This window comes from Phyllostomus hastatus, unplaced genomic scaffold, assembly GCF_019186645.2.
Source record: "Phyllostomus hastatus isolate PE091 unplaced genomic scaffold, TTU_PhHast_1.1 phas_scaffold_182, whole genome shotgun sequence".
In the NCBI taxonomy this organism is placed as follows: Eukaryota; Metazoa; Chordata; class Mammalia; order Chiroptera; family Phyllostomidae; genus Phyllostomus; species Phyllostomus hastatus.
This window is the reverse complement of record NW_025334013.1, coordinates 28,925,054-28,943,184: the sequence shown is the minus strand read 5'-3', so window position 1 is coordinate 28,943,184 and position 18,131 is coordinate 28,925,054. Positions and strand designations below refer to the sequence as shown.

Sequence of the window (18,131 nt, the reverse complement as noted above, 5' to 3'; positions counted from 1 at the left end):
ATGCCCATAGTGGCCTTTAACTGCCCAGTGGAATCTCTGGTGTCAGCCCTGGAGGGTGTGTTCTGTCTGGCATTTCAGATCACTTGATGAGAAGCTCTTCTCAAGCAGGAGAGAAGGGGCCAGGCTCCTGCTGAGTCACTTCACTCTCCAAGGACTGTAGCTCTGAGGACTTGAGAGCTAACAGGAAGAACTTGCATTCTGCCATTCTGAGACAGTGAGGCAGCAGCAGAAACTTTGCATTCCCCTCTTTTGATGTTTCTGGCCAAAGGGCAGGGAGGGCTTCAGCCCAGCCTGGAGGGCAGAAGAAACTTCAGGCTCCATCCTTTGTAAGAAGGTAGTACAGCTGGCCCAGGGGGACTAGAGTTACACTTGGAACTTGTCCCAGTGTGTCCCTGTAGGACCCAGGCTGGGGCTTGGCCAAGAAGGAGAGAGCCACAGTGGGGAGGGCCTCTGAGAGCTGAGCCCAAGAGCCTGGCTTCTGTGACAGGAGGCCGCCCCTGCTCATACTACCCCTCCTCTTGGGTACAGAAGGATGGCAGGAAGTCACAGCCAGAGTTCTGGAGTCTCACTGTACCCCACACTCCCCAGATAAAGTCCCTCCCATCTCTTTTTTACTGGCTTTTCCTGTAGCCACAGTGAGGGCTCAGTACTTTCTCCATGATGACTGGTCTCTCTCCGAGTCCCTGTCCTCCTCTCCTGATCCTGACCCAGCAGGGAGTCCCCTGTAGCACTCACTGGGCTACACAGGCCTCTTTCTCCACTCAATGGCAGCTAAAGACTTGGTGGGGTCCAGTGCAGCTAAATGTGATGGAGGTGCCCTCTGAGACCCTCAGAGCTGGAGGCCTTTGCCTGCCCCACAGGGAACCTCCTACCTTGAGGGTCTCCTCACAGCTCTGGAGGGCTGTTCCTTTCCCAGCCTTCCCTTGGCCCAGCCTGAAACCCGCTCTCCCTGGCTGCCCAGCCTGAGAACTCAGGGACTCCTGGTCTGAGATCCACCTCCCTTCTCAAGTGCCAGGGCCCAAGTCCAACAACTAGGCTCTGTAGGAAACAAGGGTTCCCACAGGTGGTAGAATCATCCCCCTAATCTGCAGCTTTGACCTCGTTCCTCCCCTGCTCCAGAACCTTCATTGGTTCCTGTCTGCACAGTTCAGTGCAGCTTTTCTGTCCTGCCATCAAAGCCCCCTGAGCTGACTCTGCCCATGTCTCCAGCTTCCTCTCCTGTCTCACCCCTTCACTCCCCTGCAGCCCAGCCACCTGTATATCCCCAGACAGCCCTGACTCCACATGGCCAGGATGCTCTGCCAATCTGCTGTCTGGAAGACTCCTGCTGTCCCACCCTCAGCAGCTCCTCCTTGGCACACCCATGCCTGCCAGTCATCTCCCCCTTCATGAGAGCCCTCCAGGATTGCTCCTCTGTTCCTCTCTGTCTGTGCCATAGTGTCTCTAACCTACTTGATTCTACAAATGCTCAAAGGTGTCAGTGGTGTATCAATGTCACTAATGACTGGAGACAAAAGGATGAACAAAACTTGTTCCTGCCCCTGCCCATGCCCATGCTGGTGGGGGACTGGGAGGGAAGTAGATGGATGTAGTTGTGGCTAGTGCATGGGGCAGGGTTCACACACAACTATGTAGCCACCTGGAGGAGGGTCCCCCTGACTCCTTCTTTTCTCTGAGGGATGTGGGAAAGGGTTCACAGAGGAGGCAATATTTGCGGTGGCTCCTGAAAGATGAATTGGTGTTTGAGGTGAAGAAAGTGGAGAAGGGTCTCTAAGATAATATATAAGAACTTTAGAATATTTTTTCATTTAGTCCACTCCTGATATCACTGTTATCATTTTTAGTATTTTAATATATCATTCAACTCCATGAAACATTATTCAAATTGATTTGCAGAGGCAGCGCTCCTTTGCATTTCCCAGGTCCATATTGCCCTCCTTGCCTTTCAGACCTTCCATCTGCGTTTACTTTCCTTCCCACAAAGTCCTCACTTCAGAAGTGCCTTGTCCTGCTGGTGACAAGTTTTCATAATTTTCATATTCTGTAAATGTCTTGATTTATCTTCATTCTTTACTGAATTTGCTGAGTACAGAATTACATGGAGGACCACCTTCCTGGGGAATAGCCCATAGGGGACCTCACCTGAGTGCACCTGCTCCTGGAGAAAGGTGCAGACTTCTCAGAGGTCAGTCTGTTCAACAAGTGGGACCCCAGGACTTTCTGTATGGTCAGCAAAGACAGCTGCAGGGACTTCCCCAGAGGATGGCTTTATCTCCGTTTTGGGGTGTGGTGATGCCACCCCTTGTCACAATGTGTTCCCGAGGCACACAGGTAATGGGGCTAGCTGCTTGACACATGGTAATGGAACCAACACCAAAACTCAGATCCCCTCGATCATGAACTCCATAAAATCCTCTTCCAATCATGCTCAGTGTGGAAAGCTGGACGTGCACCTCATGGTGGCTTCAGTGAGGAGGGACAGTAGTCACAAAAACTTACATATTAACTTCTTAGTGAATTTGACAGACAAGGTGATGACATTCACCTAGAGACATGGTGTGTGACAGAATTAAAGGACTATGAAGAATGAAATTACTTTCAATAATTTATGGCAGTGCTGTTAACATTAAAACTGCACAGGTTTACAGAGCCTCCTTCCAAGAACTTGGTCCAAAAGAAGAGCTGCACCCTGTGTGACTATTAACAGGAGGACCAGTGATTAGTATTCACACTGCAAAAGCAGAACAAATTCGTGTAAGACTGTACCCCTGGATGCCACTTTTGGTAAGGGAAGTCAGGAGTTAAAGACTTTAGCTGTAGTTATAGTTGATAAGTGTAAGTGATGAATGCATGTGGAAAACTGTTGAACCAGGAACTCAAATACATTACCTCCATGGCTCCAGGAGGTCAGCAAGCAATTCAGCCTTTGTACCCCAGGGGGCCTGCATGTGCTTCAGGATGGTATGTGAGCCATTGTGTTCCAGGGAGGGAATGTGGTAATGCAGACAAAGAATTGTTGGCTAGCAGATAAGGAAATACTAGGAAAATTGCTGTCAGACTGCAACTCTGAACTGATGAACATTTTCCCGGCCCCCTTACCTCCCCTTTTCTTCTCCTTATAATAAGGTCAGCTTGAGATGAAATGTTAAGAGGGTTTTTAGGGTATATATCCTACAGTCTTCTCAGATCTCTGGCATCTGAATAATGTGTCCATAAAGATCCAATCTTTGCTGTGATCAGTGTGGCTCAGTTTGTTGGTCCCTGTCCTTCAAAGCAAAAGATTTGGTTTCTGATCAGGTCACATGCCTGGGTTGTGGGTTTGGTCCCAGGTTGGGCTGTGTTTGAGAGGCAACTGATTGATGTTCCTCTTTCACACTGATGTGTCTCTCCCTTCTTTCCCCCTTTGTTGAGACCCCAAGCTCCCCCTCCACTTTGTTGAACATATTAGATCTGTCATGATTTTTTAATACTGATCTCCATCAAACACTGTATTTCCTGGAAATAAGCTCTGCTCATAGAAAGAGGAAGAAGAGAAAGAGGAAGAAGAAGAAGAGGGGGAGGAGGAGGGAGGAGGAGGAAGAGCAGAGTGGGAGAGGAAGGGGTTGGGGAGGAGGAGAAGGAGGCTATGCAAAAATATCTTTTCTCCAGGAAGCTAAAAATAGGAATTACCAAAGAAATCAGCTTTGGGGCATGACAGAGACCATTGGTGGGGTTTGGACAGAATATGAATTTGAAATCTACATCCATAGCATCTTAGTGACTTTCAAATGACTTTTAAAATAATCTTATTTTGGCAAAAAAAATTACATGAATTAGCTGTTTTCTTTTAGCACCTTTCCATTGTTGCTTTTCAAAACAATGCTGACTGTCATTAGCTCTTTAAAGAAAATCTGTCCTTTAGCCCCTCCTTTGCTACATTTAGAATAGTCTCTTTAACTATACTGTTGTGAAGATTCTCCATGGGGCAAACATCTGTGGATTTCTTTTTTATTCATCCTGTTGTGTTTTGTGATTAGGAATAATCTTTGAAGATTATTGAAGATAGAAAGGGTGGGTGTTGTCCAAAAAACATCATCTAAGACTTGCAAAAAGGCAGAAGAGATTTCTTGGTGTCCTCTTGGTATTGTCTAGCAGATGCTCCAAGGATTATCTGACTTTATAGGGGTGTACTCCTTTAAATGACCTTTCATGGACTAGGATGTGTTACAGCTCTGCAGGTGTAGCTGTGAAGGTATAGAAAACTGATAGCTATGCAAAAGATTCCTGTCCACAGTAATGTGCATGATTCATATTCATTACAATGCAAATGTTCAGTAGAAAACATAAATTTCTGTAAGTCAAATTCTTCCTTGAACCAATCTTACCATCTTACTGGTTCCTTCATGAATTAATGAGATCAGTGAAATTTTTGACCTATGTTCACTTAGGAAAAATTCTAAAGAAAAAATTCATAAGCCATTTGAATTCCATTTATTAAGTTGTTGTTGTAGTCTGTTCATCACAAAAAAGTGGAAAGAATATTCTTCAGCAGTAAAACCAAATCAACATAGATACATGTGAAAACCTATTATTGACTTATTAAATCAAGTTACAGAAGAATACATACTGAATAATTCAATTTTAAAAGTTATGAAAATAAATAATAAATTACTTAAGCATTATATCTTCAAAAATTTTAATTAAAGCAGTGAAAAATTTTGAAACCTGAAATATAGACATTAAAATGTTCACAGTACTTATTTCCAGGTCTATGGTAATGAGTGATTTTCATTTTTTTTGTTTGTCTCTGACTTTTGCAATAAAGAAAGCAAATAATAAACTAAAAAAAGATATAATATATTCAATATATGTAACAGACAAAGAATTAATACCCAAAATATATATAACAAACTACAAATCAAGAAAAGGCAAACAATATCTTATATTTTTGAGCACATTATTTCTTACTCACAATGATAAATGCTTTACATTATTATCTTATTTAATCCTTCCAACAGATCTCAGCAGTGCATACTATATTCTCTCCATTACCAGATCAGGAAACTGAAACACTGAGAAGTGATGTAACTTGCTCATCACCACTGAGCTAGTAAAGGGTAGGTAGAGCTGGGAAAAACACAGAAGTTTGTTTAAGGATGATAAATAGTGGTGGGTGGACACTTGACTATTGTGTGTTCACCAACACACAATACAGTGTACAGGTGATGTATTATAGACTTGTGCACACACCTGAAACCTGTATAATTTTGTTAACCAGTGTCACCCTCAATAAATTCAAGAATTGAAAAAAAAAGAACACAGAAGTCTGACTTCAGAACCGCCTACACTCAATTCACAATACTATCAACAATCTCATGAAAAGATGTTACATTCACTAGCAAGTAGGGAATTACTAATGAAACAAAAAGCAATGTTGCCACTTTCCATCTATGCAATAGATAAGAACATTAAAACGTTTCAGATACACAAACAACATCAAGTGTTGATGGGAATGAAAGGTGTAGAGGGTAGAACTACTTGGAGGAACAACTTAGGAATATCTGGTAGATTTAAATACTTTCGTTTTATAATATGCAAAGTCCACATATCCATCAATCCTGGAAAAATACTTCTATACAGAGAAATGTCCAAAGACGTCATTGCAGAATTATTTAAATAGTGAAGAATTGGGAATAAATGAATGTTCAATAGCAGATAAGTGAAATGTTGTGTATTCAAATGCTTGTCAAAGGGAACACGCTAGGCCTATAATTCTCAAGTAGGTAGATGTCAGAAACGGGATGTTGACACCATGCTAGCATTAAAAGATTAAATTTATACAAGAACAATTCTATATATTGTTTATCTCTATGATTGTGTGTAGTAAAAACTGAAAAATACACTGAATAAACTTCAGTTTAATCAGTGATTGATTCAGGGAGTTGAGAATATTCAAAGAACAATGCAATTTTCTCTGTAATGATTTAATCCTTTAAAAAAGACTAAATATAGCAAAATATTACTAAGTGTTCATTTTGGATGGAAAAATGGAGTCTTTGTTATATTATTTTCTATAATCTCTATGTGTCTGTCTCTTCTGTGGAAAGAGAGATAGATGCATACAGATATATATATATATATATATATATATATATATATATATAATGATACATGGGTATATATATATAAACATATTTTATTTTATGAAATACATATTTATTTGCTCAAAATCAAAGTGAAATTTAAAATGTAAAACCAGGACATAGCCAGTTTCAGAAGTTGAATACAGACCAGATTAATTATTAGCTATACTGTTATAAAGCTATTTCTAAAATAATTGTGGCTTAGACTTTAGAGCATCTAATGCAAAGGGCAATGCTAAATACTATTTGTAAGTGCATGGCTGTCTTTCTGCATAACCTACATACTCTTTATGTGATTTCCATCCCTAAATCCTTTAAACTGTGGAAAAGAACATGTACATGTTAAACATTTGGCTGTGATGACATTGCATTGACATGAACTTACAAAGGTGAGGAAAGAACCCAGGAAAAGCAATAAGGCAATGAACTTGACCCATAAGGCAGGACATAGTTTTTACAGTAAAATTCCTTTGCTTTCAATACTTAACTGAGTCATTGGGTGGTAGCAGCTGAAAATTTTCCAACCAATGGGGAGACTTTCAGTTTAGGAGTGGCCACACCCTCACTCACTGGCTCACAACCCCAGGAAGCCTCAGGTTGATGCAAACTGATGTGTTTTTATGAAACCACATGAGACCCATCTAGTCTGCTCAGGACTCATGACAACTCTGAAACATCCTGGGTCACTGAGCTTTCCCTCTACCACCAAATACCTTCAGAAAGGCTCCCTTTACATCCTTGTTCCGGAGGCTGTAGATGATGGGGTTGAGGAAGGCAGAGACAACGTTGTAGAACAGGGCTAACTTCTTGTCCCGCTCTGGGTTGAACCAGGAGCCAGGTCTCATGTACATGATCATGGCCGGCCCATAGAACATGGTGACCACAGTGACATGGGTAATACAGGTGGAGAAGGACTTGAACCTCCCCTGGGATGAGCGGATCCTCAAGATGGAGGCAAAGATGCGGACATAAGAGGCCAGGATGAGGGAGAGTGGCACCAAAAGAAGGATGAAACCCAAGATGAAATCCAACTGGTCATTGAAGGAGGTGTCTGCACAGGCCAGCTTCAGGACAGCAGGGACCTCACAAAAGAAGTGGTTTATCTTGTAGGGACCACAATAAGGCAGACACATGGTGAAGATAGTGTAGATAAGAGCCCCAGCTATGCTGATGAGCCAACAGACTGTGACCATCTTGATACAAATGGCACGGCTCATGAGTAGGGTATAGTGGAGGGGGAAGCAAATGGCCACATACCTGTCGTAGGCCATAACAGCATAGAGGACACACTCAGCAATACCCAGGACCAAGAAAATGAACATCTGGGCTACACAAGCTCCCCAGGAGATCATCCTCCTTGGACACACCATATTAACCAACATTTGGGGGCACAGTGGTGGTGACATAGCTCATGTCCACCAAGGAGAGGATGCTGAGGAAGAAGTACATGGGTGTGTGGAGGTGTGAATCCAGGTAGATCAGGGTGATGATGAGTCCATTGCCCAGAAGGGTGATGATGTAGAGAAGGAGGAAGAAAGTGAACAGGGCGGTTCTGACATGCAACTCACTGGAGAAGCCAAGGAGAAGGAACTCAGACACAGAGCTGTGGTTCTTCTTGCCAAGACTCTGCATGATGATCTGCTTATTAAAGACAAACAGGACTTCCTGGTTCTGTCCTTGGCCTTGTGGGAGGGAGGACACAATTGACAGAAGCTGAGTCACACACACAGCACCTTGCACAGAAAGTTGCACAGAGGTGGACAAACCTTTGTTGAGTTGGATGAAAATGGAAAGGAAGCTAGGGCAGCTCTGGCACTGGGGAGTAAGTCAGGAGATCTGGAGTGACACCTGTAATAGAATATAGGCTATCTGACGGCCCACAGGCCCTTCTCTGGACACTACCCCACTCAGAGAAGGCAAGGCATCTGGTAGCCATGTTTGTAACAGGGCACCCAGCCAACCCCTAGATCCTGTCAAAATGCACCAAGGTTGGACACTTATCCCAAAGTGAAAGACCCTCCTGCTGAGGATTTAAAATGGTGACACTGAGAGCCTGTGTGAGTGGGCTGTAGCTGCCTGAGATACTCTCAAGCCAGAACTGGTGCAGTGGCAACTCAAAATCCAGGGGAGCTGAAGCTGTAGAGAAAAAAAGGGGAGGCATTTCATTGATGACAAAAGAGCAGATAGGCTGGGAAGCAGATAAGAGACCTCACAACCCTGAGCAGCAGAGAGGGTGACTGCTCCCCTGCACGCTACCTGCAGCTCTTCCGAATGTCCCACAGTTCTCACTTACCCAGCTATGTGACCTTGGCCATGTCCCTTCACCTCCATTGGCTTCAGTCTCCCCATCCATTACATTGAGGTGAAATATCTGTGGCACAGAGTAATGGTGAGGAGCATATGAAATACTGTATGTCAAGACATTTTGATATATATAAAGTGGGTTAGTATAAGTGGAATAAGTCTGGAAATCAGAAAAGCAGGGCTCTGGTTCTGACCCTGTTCTGACTTTGCTGTGCATCTTGGGTAACTCCATGGGTAACTCTCTGCAAACTTAACAGCCCTATTTTGAAGTGAAACTGTTGGACTTGACCACTCCAAAAGACCCTTCTGGCTCTGCTATTCTTTGATGCCAAGCTGGACTCCTATGATCACACCAGTTGCCATGGGCAGCATGGGGAGCTGAGCTGCCTGCTGAACAGGACTGTGTTGGTGGGAGACTTGTTTTGGAGATGGAGATGTGAGACCAGAGCGTAGGAAAATATAGAGAGATTCAGTGCAGATTCAGGTCAACACACCTGAGTCTTGCAGCCTTTTTACCTACTCCCCAGTCACTTAGCCTCTCAGAGTCTGGTGTTTGCCATCTGTAATGCCTCCTCCATAGTGGAGAGTGCATGAAAATCATGTGGTTTACCAAGATTCCTCAGTAAGTGGTAGCAATTTGGGTAATGGGAAGATGAGTGGAAGGAAGAGTGGAATGAGGGGAGAGGAGCCGTTGTGGCATTTTCTGAGGTTCCAGAGGACAGGGTTAAAAACATGACTTTGGGGACTGGTTGTTGCAGGATGATGGTGAAGGTCTGGAAGATGGAAAAGTTGCCTGAGGCTGCATGGGCAAAAGAGGGTAGTGTGATCTTTTTGTGCTGAGCTTTAGAGAACATCAAGAGTTGGATGAAGGAGAAAAATGTCCCAGATCAGAAGTGCTTGTGAAGGGAAGAGGAGAACTAGGGATGCTCAGAGTATTAGATATTGAGAGGAGAGACTCTGAAAAAATCAGTGCTGGTGAGCAGTGCAAATGGCAAACCCTGACCAGGATGATAAGGGCTGCTCACAGCCTCCCATCCACCAGTTTACACCCCCACCCTGGACTTTTTCAGTGGCCTCCTTCTCTGGTGCACCCATCAGCAGGTACTGTTTCATCTTTCATGCCCTTCCCATGCCTCCTTAGACTGGAATTGAAGGCATTTCTAACAACTTTTCAAGTCTTTGGAACTCCCCAGGACCTCTGAGACTGCTGAGCCATGCTAAGAGCACAATCACAGAAAGATCCCAGACTAGGTATCGGGGCTGGCCTCCTCTCTGAGTGGAAGACCTTCCAAGCTGCCTGACTCTCTCATTATCTGCCACTCAGTATCTCCACCTCCCTTCCCTTAAGGATTTATCTGCTCAAGCACCTTCCATAATCCCTCTGCTTCTGCACATCCCAGTATCTTCCTGGCACCCATATTGGGGTTTCCTCCTTACACACCAGCCCAGTGTTGTAGATGTCATGTGTTACCATCCCAGCCCTGTGGTATGCAGAGGCTGCCTGCTTTAGATCTCTCCATAGAATCTGGTAGGAATCAGCAGATTGCTTGTGGAGCTGTGGTCCAGTGTAGTTTTCTCTGCTTTAGGCACCCTTGAAAAAAACATTTAAGTCAAAATCTCGCACCAGGAAAATGCCATATTCATACATCCACCCTCCTCTCTCCTTCTGTTCTGGCCTCCCTGTCCCTTTCAGCCTCTCTAATTCTAGTAGAGAAGAAGGGAGCAGATGCCTCATCAGGGGCCCACCAGGGGTGGGAGGGTGCTCTTGAGAAGGGTGTGTGCAAGTCTGGAAAGGGTGCTGAAGATCCCACTCCTGTTCAGTGAGGGTAGATGCACCCTTCTCCCCTCTCCCAGTGAGTGGGAGAGATTAATGTGGGGGTTCTTCGTCCATTCTTCGGGAGGCCAGGGAAGAAAACTCCCCCAGCCCTTCCCTCAGTTCCACCTACAAATGACCAGCACCCTCTTCTCCTTGACTCACTTCCTTTACTCCTGCAGCAGCATCAGCCTGGTTTCTGGTGGTCTTGGGCAATGCAGAGGAAAGCAGTGAACCCCTGCTCCTTAGCACAGTGGCCCTGCAGGGGAGATGTGCTCCTCTCCTAAGAGTGGCCCTGGAAGAAGGGGTTTCCAGCAGGCAAACGAGGGATCCTCTCTGTCAGAATGGGGTTGCAGAGTGGATTTCTAATTCCTGAAAAGCCCTGAGGATTCCCTGTCCATGCTGTTAAATGCAGCACAGGGCCTCTGGGAAGATGAAAGGCACAGCCAGGAAATTAATGCCCCCAAGATATTTCAGGTGTAGCCCCTGGAGCAAATGAGCTGGGCATCCTTGTGAAGTTTCCATTTGGGGAATGAAGTTTCTTCCCACTGTGACACTGAAGGAGGAGTCCTATGTCTGAGCTGCCATCTCTGTGTGACATAGTGATGATACTAAGATGTGCTTTGTTTCCTTTCAAAGCACTTGTGTGTGTTGTTTATGTCCTTAAGCATTTTATCCAAGGCCATACACTGAATAGGTAAAACTAGGTCTGACTATAGATGATATAAATGTTGCCAGTACTTACCAGTGTCCTCAGAACTACCATTTATGGAAAAATATTATTCAAGGTCACACACCTCATTGTGGTATAAATGCTACCAAACTATCACTACAGCAGTAACTACCTACTATTGAACAATTACTCATATCAGATGCTATGCCAGACACTACTCAGAATGTGATTAACCTCACAACAAGGTCAGTAAGGAATCTGATGGATCAGGAGGCAGAGAGTGTTTCAGAGAATTAAGTGGCTTGTTCACACTACATAACAGATGCATTGTGTCATCTGAGTTTCAACCTAGATCTGTCAGGTTACAAATCATTCTACTGCAGCATCTCTGTGGCCAAGGTGTAGCGCTGGTTTACAGGTTGGGCACAGTCTGGATGAGGAAAGTCTATAAGGCTGGGTGTAGGAGCCAGGTGGTCAAATGTACAGGAGGGAAGATGTACAGTTGTCCTCAGACCCATTTGGAGGACATTCTCCTCAACTAAGTACTCCCTTGAGTTCTTCTGGAATTTGAAGAGAGAAAGGCAGGAGACTGGCTCAGCCTCATTAAGTGCCGCTGGGCAGAGCTCACTGGGTAGAGCCTGCCTCATGGGTGGGAGGCATTGACCAGCTAAGAGAGATAGTCCGGTCCAGTAAGGAAGAATTTAATTTTTGAAGGTGTGGTGACAAAGGTCAACTTCAAGGTATGGTGAAGTTCAGTTTGGGCACTGGGAGACTTAAGACCTATGGGGAAAGTGTTTACCTTGGTGGAGGTCAGTGATGAGAAATCCAGGTCAAGTGATACTTATGGGTCAAAGTGTGTCTATGTGCAGGAATAGGACTTGGAATACTAGACGGGACCTGAGGGGCAGAACTGGATGAGTGCTAGTAACTGAGACAGGTCCTGGAAAAAGGAAGTCATCTCTTAAAGGACAGGTACTCAAGGCAAAGTCCAAAGAAGTCCTGTTAGTGCAGCAGGAGCAGGAAGTTGAATGAGCCAACAGCTGATCAGGACTGGATGCTGTTCCAGAGCATGACACTGTGACTGCTCAGGTCCCTGGAGATGTAGCACATTCACTCAGACAACTCAGATTTTCAGGTGTGACAAGTATCAGCCACAGTGTTGGCCCCCCTGTGGGGAGACAGTAGGATAGCCAAGAATGGAATTGGCTAGAGTGATCTCATATCCTACTTCTCATGGAACTGTTCTGCTTTGTTCCTGGTGCAGATTAATTAACTCCTGTAATTATTTTAAACACTCCCCTTCACTCTCAAAATGTGTCTGAGTTTGAACATTATATGGTCTTCTGGTAATGGGGGCTGTGAGCTGGGTAACTACCTGCCCAGGACAGCCCGACCCAGGGCACAGGAAGCAGATGTTGCACAGTCTAATCATGGATTTTGATGTGTTTTCTCTCTTGACCCTCTGTTGGTTCTCTGCATCTTTCCCTTCCCCAGGCTAGGTTCTGAAACCCTCAGGACACAGAGCCACTATTGGTTGGGCAATGCAGAAAAGAAAAACAAGAGGCCAGACAGACTGGTGGTTGAATGCTCATTCTAACTACCTCCTCTCTCTGTGACCTCAGCAAATGACTTTCCCTCTCTGAGCCTAATTTTCATACTTAGAACAGAAAACAATGCTTTGAAGGTGAAGAAGGTGCATGTGAGGTACTTAGCACAGGTCCTGCTATCTATGGTGGAAGGGAGCTCAGTCAATGGTAGGCCCTATACTGACAGGAATAAGTGAGCAGTGTTTAGGGTCAGTCTAGTTCTCCTCTGGGATGGGGAGGGAGAGAGAACACTATAGCAGGGACTGGAGCCCTGATGCCTGGATCCACAGTGGAGGGCTCCTTCTCAGCCACACATGTCTCAGGCAAGTGAGAGGGAACATCCTAAAAAAGGGTGGCCCTCTGAATGTGGCATCCTTGGGATCTGAAGCAGAAATTTCATGCTCAAAGGGGACTGCACATCTACAAATAAGTAAAGAGCATAGGGAGTTTGTCTAAGATTGCCTTGACAACTGCTTACTAGTTATCTCAATTGTGATGTGGTTTGAAATCCCAGTTTGGCCTCTACTAGAAATTTAAGCAAGTTACTTATCCTGCCTAAGCTTCAGTTTCTTAAACTGTAAAATTTGGACAATGATACGAACTTCACATGATTGTTCTGAGGATTATGTGAGGCGAAGTATTTAAGCACATGACACCATGAACATAGCATGTGTTCAAGAAATAGAAGTCATCACTTTGATGATTGTCATCACCACCGTCTGAGATCACACAGCTGGGAAGTGGTCCAGGTGGGGCCGGAGCCCAGACTGTGTCCTTCTGAAGCCTGTTTTCATCCCAGCAGGCTTCTCTGCCTCTCAGTTCAGTTTATGTTCACCTAACACTTGCACGTGCTATATTAACCTTTCATATATACAGTTGGATTCGATTTTTAAAGTTTCATTGAGAATATTTGCTTTTATGAGGGACATGGGTCTGCAGTTTCCTTTGCTCATAATATCTTCAGTTTTCATGTCAGAGGCGTGCAGCCCTCCCAGTTGAGCTGGGAGCTACTCCCTCTGTCTAATTTTTTTAGGAGAGTCAGTACACACTTGCAAGCAGTTCTTCCTCATAGGATTGCTGGAATTCACAAGTGAATCCCTCTAGATCTGGAGATTTGTCTTTTCAAATATTTTATTGTTATTCTATTACAGTTGTTCCATTTTTCCCCCTTTGCTCTCCTGTACCCAGCCCAACCCTTGGAGTTTTCTTTGTGAAAAGTTTCTAATTCCACATTCAGTTTGAAAAATAAATATATAGCTAGTCAAATAACCTTTCTTTTAAAGCGATGTCTTTTAATGAATTTGAATGTTTTATCTGAGTTATCTGATATTTTTGGAATAAAGTTTATAAAATTACTCCATTATCCTTTTGAGAGCCCCTCCACCCCCCCATCCTTTGGTGGTTTCCTCACACACATGCACCACCAATCAGTACTCAGTGTGGACCTGAGTGGACCTTCTCAGACCCTCCAGGGCTCTCCCACACTGTGCGGTGCTTCTCTCCACTGCTTTGCTCTCTGCACATTAGCCACCTTGGCCTCCATGGGTTGCTGAAATAGAATACCATAGACTGGGCGGTTTAAACAACAAACATTTATTTCACACAGTTTTGGAGGTTGGAAGTCTGAGATGAGCATAAAAAGCTTATCATAGAATATCAAGTTTTTGAAAAGACAGAAGACTTAATCCATTAGGATTTTCCTGTCTAAAACAGAAAACCCAACTAACAGTGGTTTAGATATGCAGACATTAATATTTTTCACATCCCAAGCAGTCTTGAGACAAGCAGCTACTTGGGTTAGCTCACAGCTGGATTATGTGGGTGAGAGAACCCCTGTGCTCTCTGCACTGTTCTCCTCACAGTCTCAAGATGGCTTGCTCAGTTCTAGCCATGACATCTGTATTCGTGCTAAGAGAAAGGGGACTTGGGAGAAGAGGTTGTATCACAGCCACTCTCTCCCTTTGTTAGAAAATAAATATTTTCATAAAAACTCTTCAGTTGAGGTTTCATTTTGTCTCATGGAACAGGACCAGGTTCCACAACTGGCTTAGCTGGAAGGGATTCTGTGTAAGAGAGACATGGAAGTGTCATTTGGACTAGGACAGTTCAGTGTCACCAGCCCCCAAACAAACGTTGTTGGCAGGAACATGGTCTTATCAGCAAAGGAGGGGGAAATGAATAGTTACCCAACTAGTATGTGTCACATTAAACTTGTATGTAAAGTATAACATCAGTGTGGTGAGGGAAGGTGTCACTTTAGTTTAGGTATAGAAAAAATTAGAGAGAAATGGAACGAAGTTTTCTTTGTTCTATGGAAGGAACTACAGAGTAACTACATTCTTCTTCCTTCCTTCCTATCTTTACAAAGTTTCTCTGGTGAACATAGATTACTTCACTTAGACAACATGGCAGGCTCTATCAGGAATTGCCCTGTGTATCAAAGAACCCACAGTGGAATGGCCTCCAGACTGAGAGTCAGGGTGCTCTGTGTCTCTCAGACTCTACCACCCCATAGTTGAGGTAGAGTTCTTATGAACAACTCAACTCCCAGAAAGGCTGCAGTCCAACTTGAGGGGGTCAGAAAAGTTGAGGGGGGCCCATCCCCTGGCTAGAGACTTGGGTGGTGCTAGCTTGTCACCACCCCTACCACAAATGGAGTGTGTTGGAGGCACTTTACAACCCGGCAGACCTAAATTGGGATCTCAGCTGCCTCAAGCAGCTGTGTGACCTTGGACAAGTCTTTTTAACCACTGCACATCAGTGTCCTCACCTATAAAGTGGAAATAATGTGCTTCTTTCACAGATTAGTGGAAGAATTAAATGACTTAATGCCTGTGCTGGGCATGGAAGGTGCACAATGAATGTTGGTCCCTTTCCCCTTTTCCTTTGTTACCCCTGGAAGAATGTGTATGTAGCCAAAGCCCCAGAAGAGCCCACTGCCCTCAAAAGTTATGCTCTCGGGTCTAAATGTGTAAGCCACCACCTCCCCCTCCACAGCGGCTCTATTCTTTCTGCCTGAGATGCTGCCCACCTCTGTTTTGTCCTGTGCTGGATTGTGTACTGGGTTCAGCACGGGTCAGAAGCATAGCCTGTGTGGCCAGGCAAAACCATGTTCAGGATCCTAGCTCTGCACAGCCTGCTTAAGGCTGAAGCTTCCATTTCCATATCTATAAAATAGGGACAATAGTGCCATAAGGATTTAGTACAAATATCTAGTCCCTAATGACTACTTAGAAAAAAACCTAAAGAAGCCCAATGGTAAGTATTGTTATGACATGGGGAACACAGCCCCCTTTTACAGTGAGGACGCTGAGGCTCTGGGAAGCTAAGTGACTTCACCAGGTTGAGGTGACTATGTGTTTGATGACACATCTCTGGGTACTCGATGCACGGTTGCTTCCCCAGAGATTGCTCTTGCTGAGCAAAGGGCGGGGCTGTGCCTCTGCTGTCAGGGGGAGGTGCCTGCTGGGGCTGCAGCCTGGCGTTAAAGATACTGGAGGAGGGGGGTCCAGCCTAGACAAGATGGATGGGAGCAGGGCACTAGGGCTTATCAGGAGGAGACGCGGTGACTCAGATAACCCCACATACCCTCATGAGGAAAAGTAGGGCAGGTGAGGGCTATTGCCTTGTAACACAGCCTGGGGATTGTGGGGGAGAGAAGAGAGTGTGGTTAGAGATGGAAGGGTAAAGAGGCAGATATAAGGCAGAAGATTGCTTTAGAGGGCATACCATTGGTGTCAGGAGGGACAGGTACATGCTTCTTTTTAGCTCAATACAAGAAAGGCTGGGAGGGGAATACCAAGGTTGGGTGCAGGGCTGGGGCAGGCTTCTACTCTGAAGCAGCCTCTGTCTGTGGGGCCTCAGGAGCTTGTGCTTTCAAGCATACATGTAAAGTGTGCTGTGGAAGGAGTGCGTGAGTGAAGGTGGCAGCTGCCACAGCCCAACCACCAGGGACCCCTGAAGGCCAACACCTGCTCCCTGTGGCCAGGCTCCAGGCTCCTCTCTGACCCGAGGATTCTGTCTTCAGTTTCCATCCCTTTCCAGGCTAGTGGCACTCTTTCCTGCCTTTCTGGTCCTCTGTGTCTCCTTGTCTGTCCATCTGTGTATATTGATTCTTCCTGCTGTGACTCTGTGTCTCTATTCTGCCCTGTCTGTGTCTCTGGTCTGTACTCTAGTGCATCTTTGCTGCTAATAGATGGGGATCTGCCACCTCAGACCCTGGTTACACCTGTTCCGTCTTCCTCTTTCAGGATCTCAAGATCCCCTGGAATTTTGTGGCTCACCTCATGGCCCCCCCAGCCTGGCAGACCCCTGGGCCTCAGGGGAGGGTACCCCTGAGTACCCTCATGCCCAGAGCCAGAGCTCTCCCCTCTTCATGGGCAGCACTGAGGGTTCCAGGGGCTGTGGGACAAGGAAGGAGGAGAAGCTGGGGAATGCCAGCTCTAGGACCATCCTCCTGGCCTCTGCCCCTCTCCTCATGCAGCTTCCTGGGAAGAAGGAGGCCATAGTACAGAGGACAGGGGGAACATGAGGCCTCAGGGAGGGTCAGCATATGGCTGTGTCTCTCTGCACAGAATGGGCACCAGCAGACTGGCATCACTGCCCCCTTGCACCTGCTTGGTCAAGTTGCCTGCCCCAGCTCCATTCACATTGGATTTTGGCCATGATTTCTGCTTCTCCTTTTCCTGCTCTTTCATTTCAGATTCTACCCTGGAGGAGGCAGAAAACGAGAGAGCAAGTGAGCAAGTAAGTGGTGGGAGAAGAAGGAGGACCTGTTTTCAGGCAGGCCAGTCCAACCACCTTCTTGTCATGGATGCTCAGTGGCACCTGGTGGTTATGAGCACAGGCTCTGCAGTTGGCTGTGGGTGTGTCCCTGGGCAGGTTGTGTCACTGCTTTCCTTATCTGTAAAATGGGTACAGCAGTAATGCCCATCTCATGGTGGCTATGTGCAGGGCGCATGTTCAGCCTGCAGGTGTTCTGGTACAATTTCCCCTGTGTATTCTGACAGTTGTCTGTTATGATTGGAAGGCTCCCACAATTATTGTTCAATCTTTCAACTGCCACCCCAGTTATGGGGATAAGATAAAATAGTGCATGTAAAGCACATGTCATTGTACTTGGCCAGAGTGGGCTGTTACAACAACATAATATATTAAATTATTAAAGTAATTATATTATTAGATAGAATTATATAATATTATTATTGAATTGATGAATTTCTGTATTACTGAAAATAATATTTTGTATTATTACTTATCAGCTTGGATAGGAGTGGAAAAAAATGCTAGAGAGACTCACTGTACTTGGTGCCAACTCTCTGAATCCTCCTCCCTCAACCAGCTTGTGCCCTGATTTCTCCAGGGGCCTCCAGATCTCCAGACACATGTAATTTTTGCCAGATATTTGAGGAACAGGAAGGAAAAGTGTAGGGAGACAGGCAATGTCTATACTCTTTTCTTTCTCCTTTCTCCTTTCTCCTGGACTGTAGCTCATTGAGTAAGCAATTTATTGGGTCTTACTGACATTACTGAGTGCCAGGCTCTGTATTAAGTAATGGGAAACAATAACATTATGTATGCTGAAGCCGATCTGCTCAGTGGGGATGTGTTGGACCTGTGGAATTTCCAAGTTA

The 18,131-nt window shown here is 45.2% G+C and overlaps 2 pseudogenes; one reads left to right on the top strand and one right to left on the bottom strand.

Annotated features, from left to right (window-relative positions):
• LOC123832091 lies at positions 1-2,805 on the top strand (annotated as a pseudogene).
• A 4,000-nt stretch (positions 2,806-6,805) lies between these two features.
• On the bottom strand, positions 6,806-7,754 carry LOC123832196 (annotated as a pseudogene).
• Positions 7,755-18,131: the final 10,377 nt, after the last annotated feature.